Source organism: Mustela nivalis (genome assembly GCF_964662115.1).
Source record: "Mustela nivalis genome assembly, chromosome: 20".
NCBI classification, from domain to species: domain Eukaryota; kingdom Metazoa; phylum Chordata; class Mammalia; order Carnivora; family Mustelidae; genus Mustela; species Mustela nivalis.
In genome coordinates this window covers 26,343,268-26,361,083 of record NC_139039.1, presented here as the reverse complement: position 1 = coordinate 26,361,083, position 17,816 = coordinate 26,343,268, and the positions used below count along the sequence as shown (strand labels likewise).

Genomic DNA, 17,816 nt, shown 5'->3' with positions numbered 1-17,816 from the left:
CATAGCCACAAGACTCTTAATTCTTCTGGAACTCCAGCTCAACTGTATTTGGTTCCAAAGTAGAACTAATCATTCTTAATCCGGAGGTAAAGTCATTACTGCCAGTAAACAGGCCCACTGACCTTGAGTGCAGAAAACCAAGATGGCTGCCATCAATTTCTTAACGGTACATTTTCCAAATTACCTCCTAAATTAAAGTGGAGGCAAATTATAACAATGAAAGGGAATTGACAAAAATATTTGCTTCCTGAGGTTTTTGTTTGTGCATTTGTTTTGTTTTTAATTTAATTTCTATTGCTTAGCATTATAACATCATTATTAAATGACTAAGCATGGGGGCGCCTGGGTGGCTCAGTGGGTTAAGCCTCTGCCTTCGGCTCAGGTCATGGTCTCAGGGTCCTGGGATCGAGCCCCGCATCGGGCTCCCTGCTGACCAGAGAGCCTGCTTCTGCCTATCTCTCTGCCTGTCTCTCTGCCAACTTGTGATCTCTTTCTCTGTCTGTCAAATAAATAAAAATCTTAAAAAAAAAAAAAAAAAGACTAAGCATGATTGGGGCCATGCAAATTTCCTTTGTTCCTCATCTGTATGTGTCCCCTTACTGCAAAATGTTCCTAACGTTAAATAGATTTAGAAAATGTGGATAGTCAAAAAGAAGGAAGGAAAAACCATCCACAACTTTAGCACAAAGAAATAACCATTATTGACCTTCTAGATTTTTTTTTTCCCTCTCTCTGCCTCTTTATTGTTGTGCTATTTCTGGTCTTTCTGAAAAAAGAAACTTGGTACATTCTTGTAAATAAATGTTTTCATAAAGCCCAAAACAAAAACATAAAGAGGATGATAAAATGGAAGTTATAACATTTTCTTTTGGCTGATCTGCATTTCCCACAAATAGGCAGTCCAGAAAAATAGAATACAGGGTTGGGAATCTGGCTGACCCAAGTTTGAATCGTACCTCATATGTGACCCTGTGCAAGTTGCTTAACTTACAGCCTGTTTCCTCTTCCATAAAATGAGAATAATACCCTCATCAGAATGTTTCTGTGAATAGTCAATGAGAAGTATTTAAAGAATTTGGCTAGCTGCCCAACACAGTATGCACTCAGTGAATGCTACCTATTATTATTATTATTTATAAGAATACTTACTATTATTCTACATTCCTAACTGACCTTGTAGATCAGAAAGTTCACCACCATGTGACATGAAGATTAATTTTAGGTCAGTCCAGGAGAAACATAATTAAGCAGGTAAATCTATTGGAAAGAGACCATATATTGCATTCTCAAGCCAGTGCTTTAGAATGATAGGATTAATTAAAATTCTCCTCTGTTAGCATAGTTAAGAGGCAGGATGGTTATTCTTTGAAATTAAGATGTTTAAAAACAGCGATCTCCCTCATTCTATCTTAACATCATCTTTGCCATTGCACAATTTATGACCAAAAGTTCAGTTTGCCTTGGTGTGATACAATACAGAGAAGACCAGAAGATACATGTGTTGCTATTCTCTTAGAAGTTTCTTTGAGTTTTAAGGTGTACTTCAAGTTTAAGAGCTCTTCTGATTATTGAAAGTTTGGTGGGTTTTATATTAAAGGGTTTTAAGTGTAATTATTTATCTAAATGTAATTATCTATTTAAATGTAATTATATAGCTATATAATTAAATGTAATTATCTATCTATCTGAAGGGTTTTAAATGTAATTATTTATATATTTATTTATTTAGGGGTTTTGTTGTTGTTGTTTAGCTCTGGGCCCAGTCAAGCTCTGTTATGTCAAGCTCTCTGGACAACCTCCATTTCTCTTTCATCCCAGGAAATGTTCTTAATAAGAGCGTGACTATTTATTGAGAGCCTGTTATGTGCTAGGCACTGACATGGGTCCTTCGCATGAATTACTTCATATGATAGCATGGGTGGTCCTCTGATCTAGGCATAACTTGCTCATTTTTCAGGTACCAAACCTGTGGCTGAAGAGTGTTACGTCACACGCCAGGGGTCACACCTCCATGATGGCCAGGTCAGCAGCTGGACCTTATACTCTACAGTTCCCCACAGGCTCCTGCCCTGCCTGCTCCCTCCTCTCCTGCAAAATCCAGGGCCTTTCATGCAGGATCAGAGGAACCTTGTCTTTGATAAGGCACATAGACAGAAAGGATCAATTATGGCATATCAAATATGAACAAGTCTTTCTTTCACACTTTCTTTTTCAAAAGAAAAAAGGTCTGTCATTCATTGACTTCTAAAGCTAAGCAACCAAGAGTAAATAACATCAAATTATTTACTAAATATAATAAACGGCAAACTGGACTTTGAATTTTCATGATAATCACGTAAGACAACGACAGCGTTGGGAGATACGGCACAGAAAGGAGCCTGGAGAGGCAGATAGGGGAGGAGGAAGGAACTAGACCAGCGCAAGGAGTGCAGGGACGTGCACTGACATTTCTGTGTCCAGCGCCATGTGGGGGCTTGCCGCCATTCAATGCAGCAGACCGCGATTTTCATGGATAGTCTGAAATTTGTCATTAGATTGACATTTAAAGAGAGAGGGAGTTCCATTCAGAAAGCTGTCGATAAAAAAATTCAAATAATACATCTTCAAGCACTAGCCTGGAAATAAAGCTGCATATGCACAGCCTACCCCGAACTCTAGGAATTTTGTTTGCCTGAGGGAATTCCAGATCATGTTCCCCTGGTCCAATGCTCCTTCCTCTGAGCAGGAAGCTCCATCTTTAGACGTCCATGTCAGATGCTTTCTTATCAAGGCAAGGGGTAGGGGAAAAGGGTTTTCTAGAAGGCAGAAGGATATTGGGGAGTTACCAGGTATCTACTAGGTTGGAGGTCAGTGGGCCCCGTGGATGTGAGGCAAGAATTGGGGCGATGATGCTCTGGCATGATTGAGGTCCTGCCTGTGTGGGGGTGTCTGTGGGAGGCGTAGAGCAGGAATCGTGAATCTCAAGCAGCCAAGCTTGGAAAGAAGTTGCCTTTCCTCAAGCCAGGAAGAGTGGCTGCCAGGAGTGCTACCCCGTAGTTTCATCTCATTAATCATCTTATTAAATATACCACATTTGATTTACAAAAGGCAAGCGTGTTCATGTATGACGTACAAAAATACAAGTCGTGTGCGGTATTGGTTTCACAGGACTGTTACCTGAGCGTTTGCACCTGACCTTGCCCTTAGAAGAGCCGGGTGTTGGGTTCAATATTCTCTGGTCATCGTCTTGAAATTATTAATAATTTTCGAATAAGGGGCATCACATTTTAATCTTGCACTAGGCTCTGGATATTATGTACCAGTTTCTGGTTGTATAAAAGGTCAACAGAAATAATGAACGTCTCCCCAAGTTTCTGAGAATCTCATCTCTCATCTCACATCCTTAAAAAGATGGAAGATGAGAGTCTGAGGCAATTGTGGCAATTCTCCCCTCTCTCTTGCCCCTGTATAAGCTCTCTTTACTCCTTCCCTACCCCCTCCACCTCTCACCCCCCCCCCCAAAACTCTCTTTCATTTACAACTTCAGAAATGATTTTTATTCTGGTCACTCTCAAACAGACATCTTTACACCGGCTCTGAAGGTCAAGAGCTATGGTGTCTAATAAGGAATTAACTAGCCACTGCGGGCTACGGAGCACATGAAATGTGGCTAGTTCAAACTGATGTGTTGGGAAGTGTAAAACACACATACATGATTGTAAAATAAGTCATTGCTTTTTTCTTAATACTGATTAGTTATTCAAATCTTTTTGGTATATTGGGTTACATAGAATATATTATAAAATTGTATAAAATTATAAATTATAAAATTTTAATGTGGCTATTAGAAAATTTAAATTTATATGTGGCTTCAGTATGCAGCTTAAAGTGTATTTCTGCTGATCTAAATCTCCCCTGAAAACAAACATGTTTTGAACTATTCTACCTACATGTCCCACTTGTATCTCCATCTTGAAAAGTCTCAAAAGTCACTGTCTTCTCCCTAAATATTCTTTTTCCATCTGACTTACCCAAGCCAGTAAACAGGCCATCAAACTGTACCTCTGCCCTCACCCCCAGAATTCCGTTTCCATCTCTCTTGATTCCAGCACTCTCTCTCCAGACCTACTGTCCTGTCCTTGCTGAGGCGTTCAGCCTTTCTTCCTGTAATTCGCACTGTCCCTCCAAGAGCCACCCCTGCCTCACCCTTTCTCACTCCCCTGCTTTTATACTGCTGGATGTTCTATAACAGAAATCTTACTAATTCCCTTTCTTGATTGAATCCTTTCAGTGCCTTCCCATCAAACTTAGTGTGACCCAATTATGTTACGATCTGGATCGGGTCTGATAGCCCAATTTTACCTTCCACGTCTCCGTACCAGGCACCCTGCATTCCAATCATACCAAACGCTGTTAGTCCTTGGAACACATCCTTCTGGCCTCTGGGCTTTAGCACATACTGTTCCTTCTTCACGGTGGGCTCAGCACCCTCCAAAGTGAAAGTCCACATATTCTTTAGCCCCTAAGCATTTCCTCCGTGATGCCTCGGGAGCTTCTCCACAGCTTCTCCATTAATGCGATATCATGCTGAATTAAGATAGCCTATTTTAAAGATTGTTTAGCAATCACTGCTCGAAATGCATTCCAGATTCTTCCAAGAGTGACTGTACATAGTAATCTTGGCTGAATAAATCTCACACCCTTTTCTCCCTGACCCACTGCTTTAGTTCATGCCTGTTTTTCTCCTGCCTAAAGTATTGGCACTGTCTCTCTATACCATTTCTCACTCTTCTTATTTAATCTGATACCCTGTTAACAGTTACATCTTGTTTACACACCAACATGAGCATGACTTTTCCCCCACCTCAAGAAACCCCAATGGTGGTCTTATTTTTCCCCAAGAATTAATCTGAATGACTTTGCATGAGGCTGATCCTGATACTCGTCATAAAAATACCTTTCCTTCCATGCCAGGGGATATGCCAATCCTTTATAATAATCTCATTTACCCCTAAAGATCATCCCCAGAGGTGAGCTCTATTATCTCCACTCTGTGGGTTGCAAAGTAAAGGTCTAGGGAGCTGGACGGACTTGTGCCCATATATTCAATTAGCAATCACAGAGCTGGACATGAAATCCAAGGCCATGTGACTGCCAGCCCCACCTGCTCCCCCCACACCTGCTTTCCCTCTTGTTCCCACATCCCAGATCCATCAAACCATTCCCAATGGTCTTCCACGTCGGGTTCATTTGCACATGATCCACACCCCCGTTAGCCTTGCACACCTCTGAAGTCATCTGGGCAGATCACTCACACCCAGTGTGGGTTTCACGTCCCTCTTGGTGCCTGTGATGCTGTATGACTATTAGTTTCCCTTCCCTCATCTCCGAGGAATGAACCATCTTCAGGAGCTGTGACTCCAACTCATCAGCACTGAACAGGACAGCCTGGACCATCACTGAGGGACAGCACTGGCCTTTCCATTTAACACATTTCTAGAAGAAGGATGATAACACTTGCAACACTCCTTATGTATTTGCCACATGCCAGGCCCTGGTCAAAGTGTACGCACAAAGCACAGAACAGGCACAGCTCACTTAGTCCTCACAAACCTTTCTGAGACCATTTCTTTCTAATTCCTTAGGTTTCCCAGGAAAGTTCAGTTGGTAATACTCGTAACTTAATAGAAAAAAAAAATAACTTCTGATCAATACCAAACTCCATAAAATAACTAAAGTTTGCCCAATACATGGGCAGGAGTTAATAGGCATTATTTCTTCTCAAGAACTGCATTTAGACCAGTAACATTTCATGCCTTTTTTAAGATAAGGAAATTTTAAAAATATTACTTGTTTTTAAAGTTCATGTGTGAAGATAAATGGGAAAAAAAGAAAACTGGTGGAGGCAGTTTAAATATTTTGACCTAAGTATACTAAGCAACCATGTTCAATGGCTTAAAAAAACAAAACCAAACCTACTTTTTGAAATGTGGATCTTTTTCTACAGAGTGGCTAAAAAGACATCACTATAACCTTTTAGTAATTAAAAATGTTATAATCAGAAATCGTTTAATAGAGGTAATATATGGTATTAATGGTGGTAATAATATAGTATTGATAGGGGTTATACATGTTCAAGCTATATATGGTCATCTGTCCATTGCTATATTGAATTGGGCTACATCTGAGGTCCCAGTTTGTTCCAGATTTTGCCTCACTTCTTCCTGATAGCTAGAAAGGTCTTTCCAGCTGCCTACTTAAGGGACCTTCATCTAGATGTTTGCAACAAATACATCCAATCCTATATGTGCAAATATCTTCTCCCCCACATGAAAAACAAAGCAAAAAAGCTCTTCTCCATTCCCATTTTGGTGGATGGTATCATCTACCCAGTTACCCCTCGAATTCTACATCTTTTCCTCCCCTGAATCGATCAACTGATGGATGAACATTAGAGAGTGGGTCTGAGACCCAGGAGGCTGAGACTTCACACCTGCTGGAGGAAACCAGGATCTTCCTGAAGAGTAGCTGTGGCCCTATCCCTTCAAAACACATGGATGCATGTGCTTCTGATGATCTGAGAGGCCTTGGAGCTGGTAACTGGACCACAGAAATGAGGAGAATCTTATTATATACTTCTAATCCATAAACAAATAAAGCCGATGGTCGTGGTTGACATTGGTAGGAAACTTCTCTATATTAGATGCTTTGCTATATCCAATAGGGTAGTTTTAATGCTTGGGACTTTGCATAGGCTCATTTTAGAGGAGGAAACCACGTTGCAGGAGGGTTTGGTACCTTGGCCTGCTTCATCATAAGCAGATCGTGGAACCAGGCATCCCACCCAGCCACATACGTGTCCTAAATCCATGCTTGGAGACACAAGCCCCCAGCCTGTGACATACTATTTCCTAATAAAAAGACTGGATCAGGAAAATTTCATCTACATCAGACATTCAAAGTCATGGTAATTTATAGTAATAATTTTAAAAATGTGTCTTTAAACATTTAGTGCTGTGACATACAGGAGAGGAGCATGTGAGATAGTGCTCTGTGGGACATGCTTTCACTCTTGACTCTGAGTCATTTGGCTTTTACTCCATTTTTTTGTGCCTCTCTGATTCTTCACCATGGATGGGACCAGGCCCCTACTCCACCTCACTTGAATCCCTGGACCTTACCCATACTTCAGTGTGACAAGGTCTTCCACTGGGAACTTTCTCAATCTTCTTCTAGCTCTCAGGAAGTAGTCCCACTTGCTCAACTCCATCTACTGCTCCAGAGGTCCCACTCTGCCCCATGCCCTTTGAGGCTGGCCTCTCCCTGTCCTTGAGTTTTAGCTCCCTTTGCTAACTAACCCCTCTGGGGTCTTGCTCCTGAACTGTGTACACGTCCTCTTGCACCTTCCCCCTGTCCTGCTGGAGTTTTCCCCATAGAGATTTCTCAGAAATGCTTTGCTTTTGGTTGGAAGCCAGAAGATATAGATTTATTTTTTAAGATTTTATTTATTTATTTGACAGAGATCACAAGTAGGCAGAGAGAGAGGGGGAAGCAGACTCCCTGCTGAGCAGAGAGCCTGATGTGGAGCTCGATCCCAGGACCCTGAGCTGAGCTGAAGGCAGAGGCTTTAACCCACTGAGCCACCCAGGTGCCCCTAGAAGATAGAGATTTTAAACCAATAATTTTCCTAATTTCTACTGAACTCAAAAGCTCTTTTGGTGGCGTGACCCCATCTGATAACAAAGACTAGGAAGACCAGGGTCCCTTTAGGTCCTAGCTCAAAAGGTCCTGTTCTTTCCTCTTTTCAGGTTTTATTCTGGACCATGGAAACATAGCACCCCTTCTCACGGGTTCAGTTAGAAGCAAAATGCAATAAAATGACTGAGGAGTTTGGGAACAAGGCAGCACATGAATGGAACAGGAAACTTAATTTTATGATCCTAATCTTTTAGTTCTTGACAGTTGCATAGTTAAATATCAGTGCCAAGAAGAGTGAACCAGAGTTCTGAGGGCATGTTCTCCCAGTTCATTTCAAAGGAAGCAAAAGTATAGGCTTCAAAACGGTTATGGTGCATTAGTGTACCATGTAATAATATATAGATCAAGTTAAATTATTTTACCAGAGAACTGCCAGTATGAGGCACATGTCCCACTGCAGGGATGTTTGGAACTTGTGTCAAAGGAAGGTGATTCTCAAACCAAAGTGATTATTTAGGGCTTTGATTGTCATTTGGTTTTATTTATATAATGAGGGCGATGGAGCTCCTCTCTGCTGCCAATAAATCTAGAAATTAATTTAAAACATATTAAAAACACTTCGTGTACTTCAGGAGGAAGTTTTTCTTTAATTCAAGAAAAAAGTTATTATTATATAAATCAGTCAATTCTGTTAGTCTTATAAAATTAAATCTCTCATAGACAGGAGTCAGTGATACAATCAGCTTTCAGACCACATATCATATAAAAAGTCATGTTTCTAAACAAGTTTCAAAGAATCAGAATATATATTACCTGTCATTTGAACTATTGACCTAATCTATTTTTAAAAAAAGAATATTAGTTTTTCTGACAAAGGAAGTACCTATGCTTTTCCACATTTTTGCTTTCCCAATTGTCAGAAATAACCAATACATAGTTAAGTTGTTCAAGAGATTAAATCAGGGAAGAAGTCTATGGTGGTTTAAGCAAGCCAGATCATTTCAGATCATGTTTCCCATGTTGAGGAGTCTGAGGACTAAAAGGATTGCTCTGACATTTAAACTAGTGTTTAAATGAAAAACATTCTAACCAAAACCACCAACCAACCAAACTATAAAAAACAACACACACACACACACCAAAACAAACTAGCAAACAAACACTAAGGATGTGTGGGCTAAATTAATTTTCTTATGATGAAAGTTACATGGAATCACATACAGTATATATTATTTTGACTCTGTATCTTTTTTTGTGTATGTAAATGTTATTTGTTGACATTTGATACAACTACTTACTTGGGCTAATCAGCCATTACTCATTTACTCTTGCCCATACACGTGGCAAGATGATGGTGGTAAAAACACAAAGAAAACTCTATTGCTCTCTCATGGAGTTCACTTCTGTGTAGAAATATTAGACACCTACAAAAACTTCATTAAAATGAGATAAAAAATGTAATGTACAAGTTGAGATGAGAGCATCTAAGAAGATGGTCTCTTTCTGAGAAGAACGACACATTCACTGAATATGTTGTTGATGAAATCTCTCTTTGGGAAATAAGATCATTTGAATACTTACAGAAAATTTCAGTTCAAATGACATTAAAGGTTTTGTGATTTTCCAGATCCTTCATCATAAATTAACATGTATAAAGCTCTTGGGATAGTAGCTAGCACAGACTAAACTCTATATAATTTTATATTATCAACATCTTTTGGATTGAAAAAATTGAATATTTTTTTCTGTAGTTTATTGAAATCTAGCTATTCCGGTTTTTATTGTGTTCTTAGGTTTAACCAGAAGCAGATATTTTGACTGACCTTGTAAAGTCTTCCAGCTCATATGGTTTTTTAACTTGAAAATACCTCCCAGACTGACACTTTTTCTATCCTGAATTCTCTGTTTAGATATATTTTAAGGCCTTAATATGAAGATCTTAAATTTTGTAAATCTACGTTTGAACTTTTCTCTCTTAGGCTTATTTAAGAAGGAAAAATTTAACTCTCTAGTTGATCACATCGCTTGATGAATGTGACTGTAACCAGAAGCTTTAAGAAAATTGGGAGTAGAAGTCAATTTTTCTTGGTCTGAATTATTCATCAAATGAGCTTTATCTAGGCATCTGGTTCCACTCTCGTTTTACATAATTATTAAATAAAGGGCTTTTTTTAGGTCAATAATTCAGATGACTGGTAACATATCCTGAATTCTTTGAAATTGAGTTTTTTTAGAAACACGAATTTTTATATAACGTGGTCTAGAAGCTGATCATATCCCTGACTTGTTTTATATAAATTAGTCAATATACCTCCTTTACCAGAACGGTTATATTTTAATTTCTAAAATAATGGCGCTTTCTAAAATTTTTATGTTTTTTTCTCCTTTGATTTATGATTTCCAAAAAAATCATAATTCTTATAAATTATTATTTTATCTCTAAACTCAAGCAGTGTTTTCCAATCAGTGTGGTGGCATTAATACAACACAGGGGGAAGAACTGATCATTAGGAGTCACTTATCATTCAACTAATACTGATTGAAGACTTAATATTCAATATTTTGAGTTGTTTGCTGCATCCCAGCTGCTGTTCTAAAGCGAGCTGAGTTGTCCCTATAGCTTTCGCTCTGCCTAAGCAACCTGTACCTTTCCTCTGGCCAGTTCTGGCCACTCCCTGCCCTCGCGAACTTCCAGGACCGAAACTGGTTCAAGCCAGTGCTCAAGGGACATCAAACAATACAAGTTAATTCACACTGTTCCAGAACAACTAAGTGGCTGTAAATTTTTTTTTTTAATCGCCACTACTGATAATTCTTTGCTGTATATCTTTTCAAATCTAGATATTACGAGGCAAATTCTTCTAGAAATTATTTATTCACACAGGATATAGTACAAGACGTTTACTCTACTGCAATTATCTGACAGATTAAGTATCCTTATTTCAGAAAGGGCTCAAATTGTTCACCAGACGGCACAACGAGCATAGGACAGATGAAATTGTTACTGAATCTTTTTTCCTATGTTAACTTTAGCACAGAGAATTGAATCACTTAGATGTGAAAGCATCTTGAAAATCTACAAAATAACTTATTTTTAAAGCAGCCCAGTGTCACTTTCTTAAACTTTTTTGGTTAGTAATGTTAAGTGTAGGAAGACTTATAAAACGTTATATTCTAATATTAATAAAGTCCAAACTTGTCACCACACTGACTCCCCACAAAATCAAAAGCATATGCATGTTTTTGTTTGTTTGTTCTGTTTTGATTTGTTTTAATCAACAGGCTACTGTCTCTACCATGGTCACCTTCACAGAAGCTCAAATGTCTTTGAGGAAGCTAACAACGCCTACTGAGAAGAAGGTACAGGAACTTTGACTTTTTAGAGGAGGACAAAATGAACATTTACACCGAAACACTTGCTACAGCATGGCCAATAATAATTCTGTAGAATGTCTCATTTGCACACATTATTTCTGTGCATTTAAAAAACACCATTCTTCATGCCATTCCCTGCCTTTACTCATAGAGAATTGTTACATGAGCTTCAGAACTTGGTTACAAGCTTATTTTTGCCATAGTTTTTTGGATTCCTTATGGCCGATCCTTAGAGCCATATTAGTCCCTAAAGGATGCTGTTCTGGATAGAACATCAGGGGTTTAGAGCCTCTGAGTTTTATGCCATTCCTCACATTCAGCTATCCCTGAAAAAAAATTATTAGGAAAAAGAATCTAAAAAGAAGAATTATTGCTACATTGATTACACCAACTCTCCTACTTAAAGCAGAGGGTCTGATTAATTATAAGAAAGCATTTTTGATGTGTACTTTATACTGACTACTGAGAAGACATCTCAAAGAAAGCTAGAAGATTAAATGTCTACATTAGATAAAATAAAAAAAATTAAAAGTACACAACAGTACAGATTTTAAAAATCACTGAAATTGTTAGTGTACTTCATTAAAAATAAATTGCCCTTAAATTATAACATGGACATAAAAATAAATTAGTAAATATAATGAGAATATTGCTAGATTTTTTTTAAGGTAGGAAAATTTTCTTTGAAAGATCTCTGGCTAGATTCAGGAAATGTGAAAGCTTTTTTTCCCCCCTTCAAATAATGCTTTTTAAAGGTGCAGAATCAATGCTGGATTTATGCATATCTGACTTGTATGGGGAAGAGGAAACCACCGTCTTTTGGCTAAAATTGCTAGTTGGTAAAACAGACATTTCTGTTTTGAAAATAAGGGGACAATAAAGTATAGTGCAATTCTATACAGCTATGTTATCTGCTAAAACTTAACAAACAGACAAGCAAAGAAACTTATCCTTGTTGATTCTCTGTCACTTATTCAAATAAGATTATCTTAATTTAGCTGAAGATGAATTAGAGTTCAGAGTTGCCAGTATTTAGAACTTAATAGTTACAAAGGTGTTTCCTTATGGCTAGAAGTTTAAGTCTCACCTTTTTCAGTAATGATGTAAAGAGATTTTTAAAAATCACCATATAACTTTTTGCAGTGAGAGTTTAGAACTTAATAGACATATCCATAATTAAATCATTAATTTGAGGAACTTTTAAAAATGTATCTAATATAATCAAATAGTATGACACTTTATTACAAAATGCAAAAAGCAAACACTCATTTTGTTTGAATATCAAATATAGTTATAAATAATTTAGGCCTTTGATATATAACTTACCTAAAATATAAAATAATAAAAATGATGCAGAACTACTATGGAATCGTGTTTCCTGAAATCTAAATGCTATATATAATTTAAAATAACTGATTAAACATGATTAGTCTTAGAACAAATGTCCTCTTATGCTATTATTTAATTAGCATGCGATACCTTAAAATCAGCTGGAAGGCAGCCACAGTCAGCCTTAAAAGGATAGCATGATAATTAAGAGTTGCCATTTATCTTTTTATTATAAAATTAGTGCTGGAATACAATGTGAAAAAGCCTACAAATCTGAACGTAAGGGATTTCCTAAATATTTTGATTTCTAATTCCAAACATTTAGATATTTTAAACTTTCTAATCTTTGTTAATTTATCCACAAAAATTTATATAATACTGATTACAACTTTCGCTGCCAAATGGTTATCTTGGAGACAGAGGATTTTATATTATTTCTTCTTAGTAAAATTCATAATCCATTCTTACTTTTGATTGCAGCTTTGTGGCAACTTTTCCATAAAATGGCTATAAACATTTAGGCCTACTTAAAAAAGTAATTACCATGCCATCAAGCACAGAAAAAAATGTGAAAAGTGTCTATAACCAAAAGTGTGTCTCTATCAAGAGAGGTACTCACAGAATATTCTCTCCCTCACCCAGGAACCCACGTTCTAGGGAGGCATAATGTAACTACTGATTGCCAGTAACCTTTTAGGCTTATTTAGGAAAATTAGAAGAAACTCTGCGATCATAGATTTTGTGTCAATTATTTGATTTCTTTCCAGTTCATGAGCTCTACTTTTTTTCTAGCTTCAGTATGAAAAACAACCCCGTAGATATCTTTGTTAGAATCAGCAATTATCAGCAATTCCAAATTAATTTTAAATGGTCTGATTTTAGAATAAATTTCTAATAGCAGTACTTAGTATGCTTATTTTCCCTGGCAAACTTCATAATACCTGTAAATAGAAAAACGGCCTCTTTTAGCTACTAAAGTTTTCAAGCCCCTTTTTTGTTCAAAATTTACATGTTGTAAATTTTTTTTCCTCAAAAAATTCTGATATAGGATATTTAGAGCTTTCATCAAATTGTGTTCCTGAAGCTGTATTTTCAGTATCAGGGAAATTAGAGCCTCATTGCTGTTTTCAAGTATCTTGAGTTTCTCTGATAAAAGGTAGTATAACATATAATAGGATTTCTGTTTCCAGATCAAGTCTGTATTTACAGTAACTAAGAAGAAAATAGTGACGTTTGAGGTGAACAGGATAATGACTGAATGCAAAGTCCGAGACCCTGGACAAAGTACATTCGGGGGTCAATAAAACTCTGGGAGCCTATGGGTAGAGACAAATGCAATATGGTTGGTGCAGTGGACAGAATATAGACATCGGGTTCAGATATAGCTGAAAGAGAAAGTAAGGAAGTGTCTGGGGAGACAGCCTGGCTATATTCTGAAAGATGCATGACAGGTGCCTGCCACCCGGGGGGAGATTTAAAGAAAAAGTATGTGCAGAGGCTTTGCAAAACTTTGGAATAATGCATCTGGGAAATTAACAAAGTATTTGATATTGCTAACAACCGAACTGGGAAATTACGAAGTATTTGATATTCCTAGCAAGTCAGCTGGGAAAATAAGGATACATAAATAGACAAAAGCTAAGGGGCAATCTTGAAAGATAGGAATTTTTTCTCTGTTATGTGGTTCTCAAAGGTGATGAGTTAATAATAGCTGATGGATGCAGTTAGAATGCTAATCTTTCATAGCATTTTGCCTTTAAAAGGTTATTAATGTAGGAAAAAATAAGAACACAGGTATAAATTCTGTGTGACACTCAAGTGTGACAAGGCTCTGTCACACACAGTGCTCTGATGAAGGCAACAGGGCACAGCAGGCAGGTATGCCTCAGGTACCCGGCACCTTGCTCTTCTACAAGCTGCCCTAAGAGAAACTGACAAGAAATGGATTTCTCGCTGCAGATTTCTCACTGCGCTAATTCTAATTTTTTTTTTTAAGTGCAAAGCTCTGAAGGGAATTAAATTGGAGAGAATCTCTCTCCAACTTATATTCTTTTGCAACAGGATCACTTCCTTGGTGGCTATTTTTATAGAATTTAACTCAAAACTCACTCAATTACTCAAAACTAAGTTTGTTCATTTAGCTCTCCTTTGAAAGTTAAGTATAGGTGAAATGTAATGCTATCACTTCACCATGTTCCCCCATACAAGGCTCCCAGGCACAGAAAGACATGATTCCTATTTGATCTCATCATTAAACATTTGGACATGAATCCCTAGATTGAGTTTTCTCAGTCTGTGTCTTGATATCTTGAATACTGGTGACCTTTAGAACATACGTTGTGAGAAATATTATCGTATACTTTATAATTCTCTTCTCTGAGGGCTGTTGACATTGCTGTACCTGTGAAATGGGTAAATATATGCTCATATGTAGCCATGAAAAATGTATTATTATACTTAATTAAAAGGTGATTAAAAGGTGTTATCCCTATTTTGGGGGAAAAGTTAGCAAATAAAAATATATTAATTAGAAGTAGATCTTAGACACTATTTTACGTTTCATGGCAGATTCGATCCTCAGGGGAGGTTTTTATTCAAAGTTTTCAACCGAATGTTTTTCATGACCTATCACTGTAAATGATCCGATGTGTTGAGAGACCAACCATAGGACTGACTTGGCTAAGGCTGGAATGTGGCTAAAACCAAATGTAATCTTCATCTGGTCGTTTCCTCATCAAGGATTTCAACTGGACAGACCAATTTCAATTCACAGTAATAGCTTTGTTCCTAAGAGACTCTAAATCAAAGAACTACCCACTAAGGGGCAGTTTCTACTGCAATCCAAAGTCTGTGCTATTATCTTGTAGCGGTTGACAGCAAACATCCACCAGGAACGGTAGCATACGTTTGTAGGAGGTGTGTGATGTTTTTGGTTTCACTCTATCTCCGAAACCTATCTGCGTGTGAGAAAAACCAGGCAATAAAAGAAGTTTTACCGGCACACACTATAGCTGGGCTTGAACTCAATGCAGAGATTGCGCTTCCTTTCTTTCCTTGGATTCCAAGCCGGGGGAGCACAATGGGGGTGTTGTGCTCTGGGCTAGCGTGGCATGCATGACACCAGGAAAGGACGTGTGAGCAGCTTTCAGTATCGACACCGTTTGCTTTAGAACTACCCTCGATGAAATCAAAGGGCACCCAAGACTCGAAGTTCAGGATAAGCAAGTGCAAAACCCACTGGCGATTCCAAGCACAAAACCCACGGAATTCCTGAATTTAAATGTATGCATTGGTGCGCGGAGAGTGAAATAAATTCTTGATGAGGCTTCAAAAATGCTCCACAATTTCCAAGCTGCTGATTTCTCATGTAATTCTCTTCATATATGTTCGAGGGCAGTTAATAAAAGGACCCATTGTTTATGAGGGAGAAAGATTGTTGTTCGGAAGACTGTCCAGAACAGCAAGCTGTCATGGTTTGTTCAAACACTAAATATCTTAAACTCCAAGGCATATTGTAATTTTTGGGGGGGGGGGGTCACAGAATTTCTAGGACCTATCACTGAAACAAGTCTATGTTTCTGGCACTATTATGTGGAAATGTATGCATGTGTGCGTGTGTGTACATGCACGCTGCTTTGGTAAATCCAGATAACACAATGAATATAAATCTTATAGGTTAAGTTTTGCTCCAAATAATTGTTACACCGTGCTTTAAAAAAAGGGCAAAAATAAAATAAAAGCTTACCTCTGTCCGTCCAGTGGCTACCCAGGGACCTTCTCAGCCTCGGCCTCAGCGGGTAGGCAGAGCTCTAGGAGCCAACAATCTGCTAACGGAAGCAGGTACACCTGAGAGCGGCCGCCTGCCTCCCAGCCCCGTGCCCATCCGAGCACACACCTGCTTCTTCAGCCCCGCTGCTCATAGGCAGCAGCCAGGCACAGGACCCCTGTTTGCAGACGGTGACACCCTCCTTTTGGGTCACTCCTTTTCAGGGCGAGCAGCCAGGCAGCGGCGGCGATGATCTTGCAGGGAAGGCTTGCCTTCCCAAGACAAAACCCTTTTCTGCTGTCTGAGAGCCGACAGGCAGCATTATCACTCTGCATTCCAAGTTCTCCAATCAGCTAATCAGAGCAGCCGTCAACGGCTGGTGCAAACGGCAGCTCGCAGGCGTGGGGGGCTCTCATCACCGCAGGCCAGCATGCCCCTTGCCTCTCTCTTCTCTGAATGGATTCTTCAGTCCATGCTTCTTCCAGGGGGAGGCTCAGCAGAATATGCCACACTGTTTTCCATAAGGAAAATGGCTGGTGCTCTCAGCACTGCTGCAGACAGCTCGTTGGGTTCCTCGGGCTTTCCGTAGCCATAGCAACAACCAACAGACAGACTTGGGCAGCAGGCATGGCTGATCCTGTGCGGCTCCCCACACGGCTTGTTAATTTCTTTTCATCAGACTCATCATTTGGGGAGGAGGGGCGCTTCTGCGGGCTTTCTAAATCTTTCACCAAGAGCCCAAGTGCTTCCAGATTTCAACTTTCCTGAGGAACTTCCGTTAGCAGCCAGTGCTGCATGTAAAATTGAGGAAGGATTCGGGTCTCTCCAGGTTAATAACATGCAGGTCGCCGTAGGGACACTAACTGGAACCACTGTCATAACAGATCTACGACCTGCACGTCATCGAATGGGCATAAGGGAGATGGGCAGGTGGGGGGCGGTTATACTTTGGGTTTTTTTTAAATAATAAGCTTATAGCCACTTAACGGAAACAGAGCCCTAGGACTCATTACAGACGGCCCAGATAACAACCAAGTCCGATAAGGCTATTTTATAAGATGTAACCAATGGAGTTCATGTATCTGGTTACTTTCATGTATTTTTACATATTGTACAATTTAAGATAGAATTTTAAAAATCCCACTTGTTCCCTACTGCAGAAGATGATTAATTTAATTACAGTGTATTTGTAATTTAAAAATACCCTAAGGGGCATCTGTGGGGTGTGGTTAAGCGTCAGACTCTTGGTTTCAGCTTGGGTAGTGAGCTCAGGGTTTTGTAATCGAGTCCCACACCGAGCTCCCAGCTCAGCGTGGAGTCTGCTTGACATTCTCTCTCCCTCTCTCTCTGCCCCTCTTGCTCATGCTCTCTCTCTAAAATACTTAATCTTAAAAAAAAAATAAAAATACTTTAAAAATCCAAACTAAATTAAAAGCCCTTTGCTTTAAACAATACCTCCAAAGCAGGAATACCACCCTTCCTTGAAAGGTCACCTCATGAGGGAGAATCCCACAGTTAATACCATTAACCATTTATACTTTCTGCAAAATGCCCACCCTTTTCCTTAACTCCGTCATCGGTCATCGTCTAGTCGATCTATTTCCAAGAGACCATCCCATCCATTTTTGTTTCTAACAACCTATTTGAAATAGCTGTGTTAACACTTCGG

At 38.8% G+C, this 17,816-nt stretch overlaps 1 protein-coding gene across 13 annotated transcripts in view; it reads right to left on the bottom strand.

Moving 5' to 3' along the window:
- SORBS2 (sorbin and SH3 domain containing 2) overlaps positions 1–16,980 on the bottom strand; it is a 211,019-nt gene extending 194,039 nt beyond the window's left edge. For 6 of the 13 annotated variants that reach the window (XM_082715685.1, XM_082715691.1, XM_082715689.1 and 3 more), the window contains exon 1: positions 16,127–16,978. The gene's annotated coding sequence lies outside the window, so the exon portion shown is untranslated. Of the gene's footprint in view, positions 1–16,126 lie in introns of all 13 variants that reach the window. The other 7 variants (XM_082715664.1, XM_082715694.1, XM_082715665.1 and 4 more) reach the window with 4 other exon arrangements.
- Positions 16,981–17,816: the final 836 nt, after the last annotated feature.